At 32.1% G+C, this 9,085-nt stretch overlaps 1 non-coding gene across 1 annotated transcript; it reads left to right on the forward strand.

The window, feature by feature from the left end:
- Positions 1 to 8,632: 8,632 nt before the first annotated feature.
- LOC136228269 (U5 spliceosomal RNA) lies at positions 8,633 to 8,747 on the forward strand. The gene has a single exon (XR_010688597.1). It is a non-coding gene; the product is annotated as a U5 spliceosomal RNA (small nuclear RNA).
- Positions 8,748 to 9,085: the final 338 nt, after the last annotated feature.

The raw sequence follows: 9,085 nt of genomic DNA on the forward strand, positions 1-9,085 counted from the left end.
TTCATACACATATAGTGTATGTCATCATCTTGCACCATGATGAAACTTCTTTTATATCTTCTGCAAGGTGGCTTCTGTTATTGAACATGCTCCCAAATTGTTCGAAAACAGACACATCCTTCTATTTGTCATCATTTGGAAAAACAAGGAATAATAATGGTGTGAGTGAGCTACTTTTCTGTCTAACATGCATTGTAACATTTAACAGTAAATATTAACAAAAAAAATATTCGCACTCGTGTATTGAAAAAAAAATTCATGAAACTTTTATTAATAAATCATGTTTACAAAAATATATGAAAAATAGAAGTATGTCTAGATCCTACGCCGTTCTCGGAATCTAACATGTTTTGTATAAACATCACTCTTGACATGTTTGATAAGGGGATCCGCAACCATGTCATGAGCGGGTCGAACTTAAAAATCGAGCACACTATAAAAAAAAATCTATTGATAAATATTATGTTCCTCTTTTTTATTTTACTTCAAAGATGGTTTATCCGCAATTAGTGTTTTTACAATTGGATGATAGAGGGTAAAATTAATTTAATAGTGAAAACACACTAAATAACGATTACTTTGTCAAAATAAAATAAAGTAAACATAACCTGCCCCTAACTTTTCAATATCTGAACCTATTACATTCTTTTGTATAGTTAATTTAGCAAAGCATAGTTTCTAATCTAAGTGGTGCATGTTTAATTAGTTCATTTATTTTTGTCAAATATAATCACATGCATATCAATTAGTTAATTACCCCCTATTGTTTATTTTTTCCTGAATTGACCCCGTTAATTTCCAATGTCTGTAAATTGACCCTGAATATTTATAATTGTCATACTTTAACCCTGTTGATTCTGATCCTCAGTCATTTATGTCCCTCCAGATTTTAAAATTGACCCCATTTGTTTTATTCATTTAAATTTGTCTCCCGTCGTTTTTAAATTGACACCATTGGTTTTAACTCACTCAATTAAGCCCCTCCGAATTTTTATTTTGACCCCATTTGTCTTAATTTTTTTAATTAAGTCCTTCCACATTACAATTACCTTCCTTTAACTTGTTTAAATTTTAATTTGAACCCAAAGCATTTTAATTTATTTTAATTAGATCCTTCACTTTATAATTTAGCTCCAGTATTATTTATTTCATCAACCTAATCAATTCATTTTTTTTTGTTTTATGTGACATGTACATATTTTGTTAAGTTCAATGTCAATTTTGTTTTACAAATTCACCTGCATATATTCTGTTTAATGTATTCAATCGAAAAGAATATAAATTAATTAGTTAAAGTGTCAATATTATCATTTTTATACATTATATGTATGATTTTTTTTAAAGTACGCTTTTTATGTAATTTAAAATCAACTAGTTTAGTCTTAATAGGTACAAATTAGTTAATCAATTATTTTTTAAATTATTTTTAATATATCCATTTCTAAATATAAAATATCCATTATATTTGAATTCATTTTCTTTAAAGAGATGAATCCCAACGGATATACTCTCGTTTATATATATATATATATATATATATAGGATTTGCTAGCTAAGAATAGCTAAAATCAAGGCTAAAATCATGTAGTCAAGCCTATAATTATGGTAATATACCATAAATATAGTCATGCCTACAATTATGTAGTCAAATCTAAATCAAGTCTATAATTATGGTGATATACCATAAATATAGTAAAGTCTATAATTACGGTGATGTATCATAAGTACAAAATATGTCAATATTTGAGTAATGATGGTTGTGTTTTTTATATTGGAAATATTTACATCTCAAAAATTAGAAAAAACAACAAAATAATTTTAAATTTGAAATACTTTCGATTTTCATTTGACCTTTTTATAATTTTTAAATTTGGAATATGTATTACAAATTAATAGTGTATTTAGTGTGGACGAATAAATTTAAATTGTTAGATATTATCCATTAAAATTTTAAATTTACTTTTAGTAATTTTATTTTTATTTTTTAATTTAATTACAATATTGTAATTTTTTTTGGTAGAAACAGGAAAGAAAACAAACCAACACCGAGACAAAAGCTAACTTGGGATCAGCCTAGGAAAGCTAACCCCAACTATGTCCTCTAAAAGGAGAGAAGAAAGATAGATAGGAGGATCAGAAAGGGTGGAAACACCTAACATCCCCTCGTGCCCAGCCGCCGCCAAGCGATCCGCAATTCGATTTTGTTCTCTGTAGATGTGGCTGAACTCTAAGGACTCAAAGGAGGAGCCAAGATTTCTTATTGCTTTGAAAAGGTTCTGGCTACTAAGACAAAAAGCATGATTATTAGAGATCATACTAATAGCCTCCATATTATCAGACTCCACAGCAAGCCTTTTAATACCCAGCTTTCTGGCAAGCTTGACTGCAGAAAGAATACCTCAAAGTTCCGCTGAAAAGGATGAGCTCTTCATCATGTATTGCATGGATGTTTATAATAGTTACTAAAAAAATCCTCATATATTGCAAGAATTTAAAGGAAAACTTTTAGTTTTTATTTATTTATTTATTTTAAAAGAAGGGAAACTTTTATTTAAACCATAGTATCATTTTTTTGGGAAGATAAAACATTAACATTTCACTTTCCAAATAATTTTTTTCTTTAATTTTTCCTATTCCAAATAGACAATCAATAATAATAAAATAATATTTATATTTTAAAAACACTTGGTATAAATTTGAGTATAAATTTTCTTCTGTCGTCAAACGTAAATTTGAGTATAAATTTTCTGCTTTTCTTGAACTCTGAAAATATTCACTACTCCCACTGAAATCACAGGCCGGCGGTGATGGCACAAATACCTCAAGGGTTAATCGTTGAAAGTTTGCTAGGGCTTCCAGTGAAATCTCTTATGCGTTTCAGATGTCTATCAAAATCGTTATGTGCAGTAATCGAGATCCCCGATTTCATCAATTCACATCTCGGTAGGTCTTCTCAAAATTTCAATCTCCGTAAACTGGTTTTCATGGACAGATCGAGGAAGAAATTTCATGTTTGTTATGTGAATTTGGATCTGGGCGAAGAGATTTTACACCTCGGAAAACCAGTCTCATTCTTATTGAGGGAAGTCTGTGGTAACTGTAATGGTTTGGTTCTCTTCTAACAAACTGTAGATCATCGTAAATTCAGTTTTACTCTGTGGAATCCATCCACCCGCCAGTACAGGGATCTTCCTGAAGTCCCAACAAATTTTGAGAAGACCTGCCGATATGTGAATTGATGAAACTGGGCTCTTGATTACTACACATAATGATTTTGATAGACATCTGAAACGCAGAAGATATTTCACTGGAAACCCTAGCAAACTTTCAACGATTAACTCTTGAGGTATTTGTGCCATCGCCGCCGGCTGCTCACTCTAATCTCAGTGGGAGTGGTGAATATTTTCAGAGTTCAAGAGAAACAGAAAATTTATACTCAAAGTTATGTTTGACGACAGAAAGAAAATTTATACTCAAATTTATACAGAGTGTTTTTAAAATATAAATATTATTTTATTATTATTAATTGTCTATTTGGAATAGGAAAAATTAAAGAAAAAAAATTATTTGGAAAATGAAATGTTAATGTTTTATCTTCCAAAAAAAATGCTACTATGGTTTAAATCAATGTTTTAAAAACCGGACCAAACGTCGAACCGGATTAACAATGTGGTCAGGGGTTAATGGGTTCAACCGGTGGTTGAACCGGATGATACAATAAATAATATTATATATATATATAATCTATTTATAAATCCTTTTTAATCAAATATAAAAAATTATACATCCAAATATTAAATTAATTATTCCAAATAAATTTGTAAAGAGAAAGATTAAAAAGTATTTTAAATTTTAGGTTTGTGTACTGGTTAAATACTAAACTAAAAAATATATGGTAATGGAAGGAAGAAAAATGAAACTTTGGGGATAGAAAGGAAGTGAAAAACCATCCTGAAGAGTCCCACATCCAGAATTTTTAGGAAAAGAAAGGGATATGTTGAATATAAATAGATAAGTGGATAGCAATTTCAATTCAGGCTGTAACATTGTGGGCTTTTATGAGCTGACACGCCCAATAAGCAAATCCTTCATGGATTTGTGAAGTTTATATTTCCAAATTTTTAACCTTGGTGTTTTTTCTTTAACTGATCTAATTTAATTAGGTCTGATTTTTATTTAATTTTTTTAATAACCAAACCGGGGTGAAACCGGTTCATCAGATTGTTTCGGTTTGCTGGTTTCACCAGGTTCATATGGGTTCACAAGAAGTGACCCCAAAACATCTTAATTGGATCGGTTGCCTGGTCGGTTTCCAATTCAACCGGTTCAATTAGCCGGTCTGGTTTTTAAAATTATGGTTTAAATTAAAGTTTCCCTTCTCTAAAAAAAAAATTAAAACTAAAAGTTTTTCTTTAAATTCGTGCAATATATAGGGATTTTTTTAGTAACTATTATTATTAAGAGAAAAGTACAAAAATAAACATTATGATTACATCTGTTTTTGAACAACACCCATGTGGTTTAAAAGTTTGTAAAATAGTATATTGAGGTTCATTCCGTTTGCAAACACATACCAAATTGACTAACGATGTTAAAAGTCAAAGGAAAAAGAGTTAATTTAGTCCTTATATTTATTTATTTTGTAAATTAACCCCCCCTTATTATCTAATTATACTTTTCCCTATTATAAACATCCATGCAATACAATACATGATGAATTACAATATTGTAATTAAATTAAAAAATAAAATTACTAAAAGTAAATTTAAAATTTTAATGCATAATATCTAACAATCTAATAATTCTCATTAAAGATAAAGGACCTAACTATAACATATTTATCTATATGCTAGGTTTGCTCTCCAAGTAATACACCTATGCTAAGTAATCAAATGACTAACAAGAGTATTACACTTGGAATGAGCGGGACCCTTGATTGCTAGGGCATACAAGAAATGGTGCTAATCAAAGGAAGAGTATACTTGAGTGGGTTATGGTGCACCATTGGTTGTGTGCACATCTTCTAGAATGTACCGAAATAAAGAGGGACAAAAAATCCAATGGCTTGTGTTAAATTACTGAGTTGTCCTTAGAAGACCAAAAGGTTTGTATCGAGAACATAAAGCTTGTTAGGAGTTGTCATTTAGCTTTCATTTGTACTTTACCAAAGAGTCTCTTCATCTTCATTTGTCTTCTTCTTTCTTCTTCCTCTATCTGTCGAAGATCTTTTCCCAGAAATACAAAGCTAAGCTTTCTTCATTGTTCTTGTTATTCTTCATTGACGTTTACAATCTTATTACCCTTCCTCAAACTAAACTTGATAGAGGCCTAGTTTGCTCAAAAGAAAACGGAGGTGCGGGGAATGCTGAGCTTTTCTGAACAAATTAGCCAGTTGCAATGCAGAAGAGATGGACATGAGACGGATGAGGCCGACCTGAACCCTTTCGCGAATCACATGACAATCAATGTTTATGTGTTTCGTCCATTCGTGAAAGATGGGATTCTGAGCGATATGCATGGCAGAGGTGTTGTCGCAGAAGAGAAGAGAAGTTGTCTGGGGTGTGAGATCGAAATCCTGGAGAAGAGTGGTAAGCCAGTGAAGTTCACAAAAAATTGACGCCTTTTTTGTTTTCCGCAAACAATGATAGTTATTTATAACTAATGGCATCTGATGATTAAGTAAATTTTGACTTAAACACGTGCTTTTTATAGATGACAAAGTTGTGTCATCGGAAGGCACATTTGAATTGAGCTGATTTAAACTTACGCTTTCAGATGACAGAATTTTAATATACTGTCACGAAAAATAATCAGACAACACGAAAACAAATCTCTGTCATGTATCTTGGGTCATGTGAAAGGGAAAATGGCATAGTGCTAGCTAGCCTATTTGTTAGTCGAATAATTGCGAAGGAGACTCAGATTAGGTGATGGAAACACCATCTATCACACATTACTTAAGGATGGAGACACGATTAACTAATGTGCCAAGGGTTTTTAGCTTCACCGTTAAAATGCTTTCTTGTTCTTAATGCTTATGAGTTTTTGTAAACATAAAGGAAACTAGTTTGCATGCTCTTAAAGAATCTCTGAAAAATAGGAGACTGGCCTTAGTAGGAATAGTGAAAGATACCTTAGGTCTATGTGCATGATATTGTTCAGTAGGGGGAAAATTTGCTTGTTCACTAGTCATCTGGTTGCGCCTCCAACATGTTCTCTTTAAATTCTGAATCACCCTAGTCTTATTTTTGCATGCGTAGCAACTGCTTAGATTTAATTAATTTTCTGTCTGTTTTATAGTTAATCTTAATCACCCAAACCTCAATTTTAAGTCATCCGATCTACTGTTCTAAGAACTTGACTATTATGTAAAAAGAATCTTGACTGTTCTGAATCACAGTTACCTGTTGGTTTTGTTGAACTTGTTCAGACTGAGGTTTAGAAGGCTATGATGGGCAAGAGTAAGTCTGATTATCCGGATGGAGGTTCACATCCCATGTCTAATTTTTCGGGCTATGCAAGTAATAATTATGTTCTCCTTTCTTCTTCTACTGAATATTGTTTCACTTCTGCTATTCTAAAAAACAATCAAACTTCCGATTGGATAATTGATGTCGGAGTAACTTCACATATGTGTGGAAACATAACTCTTTTTCATACTCATACTGATGTTTCCAACACTCAGAATGATTCTATTCAATTACCAGATGGAAGTAATAGTTCAATTAAACATGTTGGTTCTGTTATTTTAGGGCAAAATTTACACATTACTAATGTTTTACATATACGTACATTCAAATATAATTTACTTTCTATAGGAAGATTAATTCATGACTCAAAACTTGTTGTCAAATTTTTATCTAATGCGTGCTTAGTGGAGGTCCAACATATTGAAGATTTTCTTGTTGTGGGATTTTTTCATGAAGGCCTTTATATCCTAAATAAATCATTCTTTTCACCTACCATATTAACTCAATACAGTAGAACAGAAAATATTGATAAGTTTTCTTCTTATTTGAACTATATTAGTTCTGTTTCTCACATTGTTTGGCATCTCCATTTGGGGCATAAATCTGCTTCCAAACGGAAGCACATATCTGTTGTTAAGAACATTTTGAATACACAATCTTGTGATATTTATCCTATGGCTAAACAATGAAGGTGTCCCTTTTTTCTACTAAATCTATCACAACTAAACATAAAGTTCAGTTAATTCATATAGATGTTTGGGGCCCCTATAATCTTGCTTCTATTAGTGGTGCTAAATATTTTTTAACCATTATTGATGAATACACTCGTTCTACTTAGACGAGTTTGTTAAAAAATAAAACACATGAGTTTCATGCCTTTGCTGTTTTTATTAATATGGTTGAAACAAAATTTTCTGTAAAAATTCAGCATATTCGTTCAGACCATGGTACTGAATTTATCAATAACACGTGTAAAAGTTTTTTTTTTGAAGAAAGAAGCATAATTCATCAAAATCTTGTGTTTACACACCCCAACAATACAGGGTTGTTGAGCGCAAACATAAACATCTTTTATTGCTTCAAACCCGGTATTTTACGAGCGCACTAAACATCTGGATATAGATTGTCATCTTGTTCGTGAGCACCTTTTATCATGTTTTCTTTCTACTCCTCATATATCCACCAAACTTCAACTAGCCGACGTTTTCACCAAATCTTTATCCGCACCTCAACTTACTACTTTCTTTCGATGGGATAGTTGTTTCACACTGTCCATCTTGAAAGGGGACGGAGGATGTTAAGATATTTATGATTGCATTTTAGATTAAATAGACTCAATGTATAGAATTAGTTATATCCCTTGAAAATAGGATCTAGCCCCTTCAAAATAGGATATGGAAGTTATTTGTGCAAATGTGTATATAAGGACATATTGTAATTTATTTATTTTTTTTTGTAGGAAAAAGTTTAGGTAAGGGTAGGTCTACCCACTCCCAAGGTCAGGGCAAACCACAAACCTCGATGAGGGTTTACAGTGGAATTTGAGGGCTAAATTTTGACGGAGTGGGGAATCGAACCTCAAACCTGTCAAGCAGGACATATTGTAATTTATAATAAGTTAAGTTTACAAATTTGATCTTTGTGCAATTGGTTCTAATTATGGGCTTAGAAGTCTTCATGGTAGCCCCAACTACTACACTACGAAGATAAAATGTGAACAAGTGTAAGCTTCCATTGATTCAAGTCGAAACCCAACTTGCTAAATCCAATTTTTATTTTTAACATATTCCCTACCTTGTTGAAGTTTGAGAGTTATTGTGCATAAATCCCTACCTTGCAAAAGCTTTAAGCATTAACAGAGTACCATATCTGAATCAGAAAATAGAATTTACTAATTTCATGGCTTCTTCTTCTTCTGGCAGAGAAGAGTTGAAATATGATACTCCGAAGTAATTTTATTCCCATCTGTATAAGGAGCTCTGCCGGGAAGGTATGATACGGATGTCTGGAAGGAGATGTTGAAGAAGAGCTGGTACCCATAGAGATAAAGAGGGAAAGGAAGGAAGTAAAATAGCGCTCTTAATCCCACATCGACTAAAGAAGAAATGGGTGGCCCCCAAGTCTCTTATAAATAACGAGCACAACAACTGGATAAATTACGTAGCCGTGCGGTGAGCACACAGCGAACTATTCTTTCGCCTTTTACTAAAGAATACCGTGTGCGCGCCGCTAATAACGGCATACTCCTATTTTTGGAGGGTCTCTTATGCAGGGCCCACATCAAATATAGTTCAATAAATTGTCTGTGAATTGAATGGTAAATAAAACCATAGTCTCGTGCTACAAATTTTACTGCAGTTGTTGAGGAGATTATTTTACCTTTAAATCTGTTGCAGGTAAGCAACTAAGAATGTCTTAGTTTTTCTTAATGTGTAATTCCATGTATTTTATTTTCATTCTGCCTTTTCTTTTAGGAAGCGATTGAGGTTTCTGTGGGTAAATTATATCCGGGGCTATTAAACTTTACTTATTTTAATATTTTAACGGTCATTCATGGTTAATAAACTTTACACTTTTTAGCAACGGTTGCTATTTACCGGGGTAGTTTTACCCAT

This window comes from Euphorbia lathyris, chromosome 4 (genome assembly GCF_963576675.1).
Source record: "Euphorbia lathyris chromosome 4, ddEupLath1.1, whole genome shotgun sequence".
Lineage (NCBI taxonomy): Eukaryota > Viridiplantae > Streptophyta > Magnoliopsida > Malpighiales > Euphorbiaceae > Euphorbia > Euphorbia lathyris.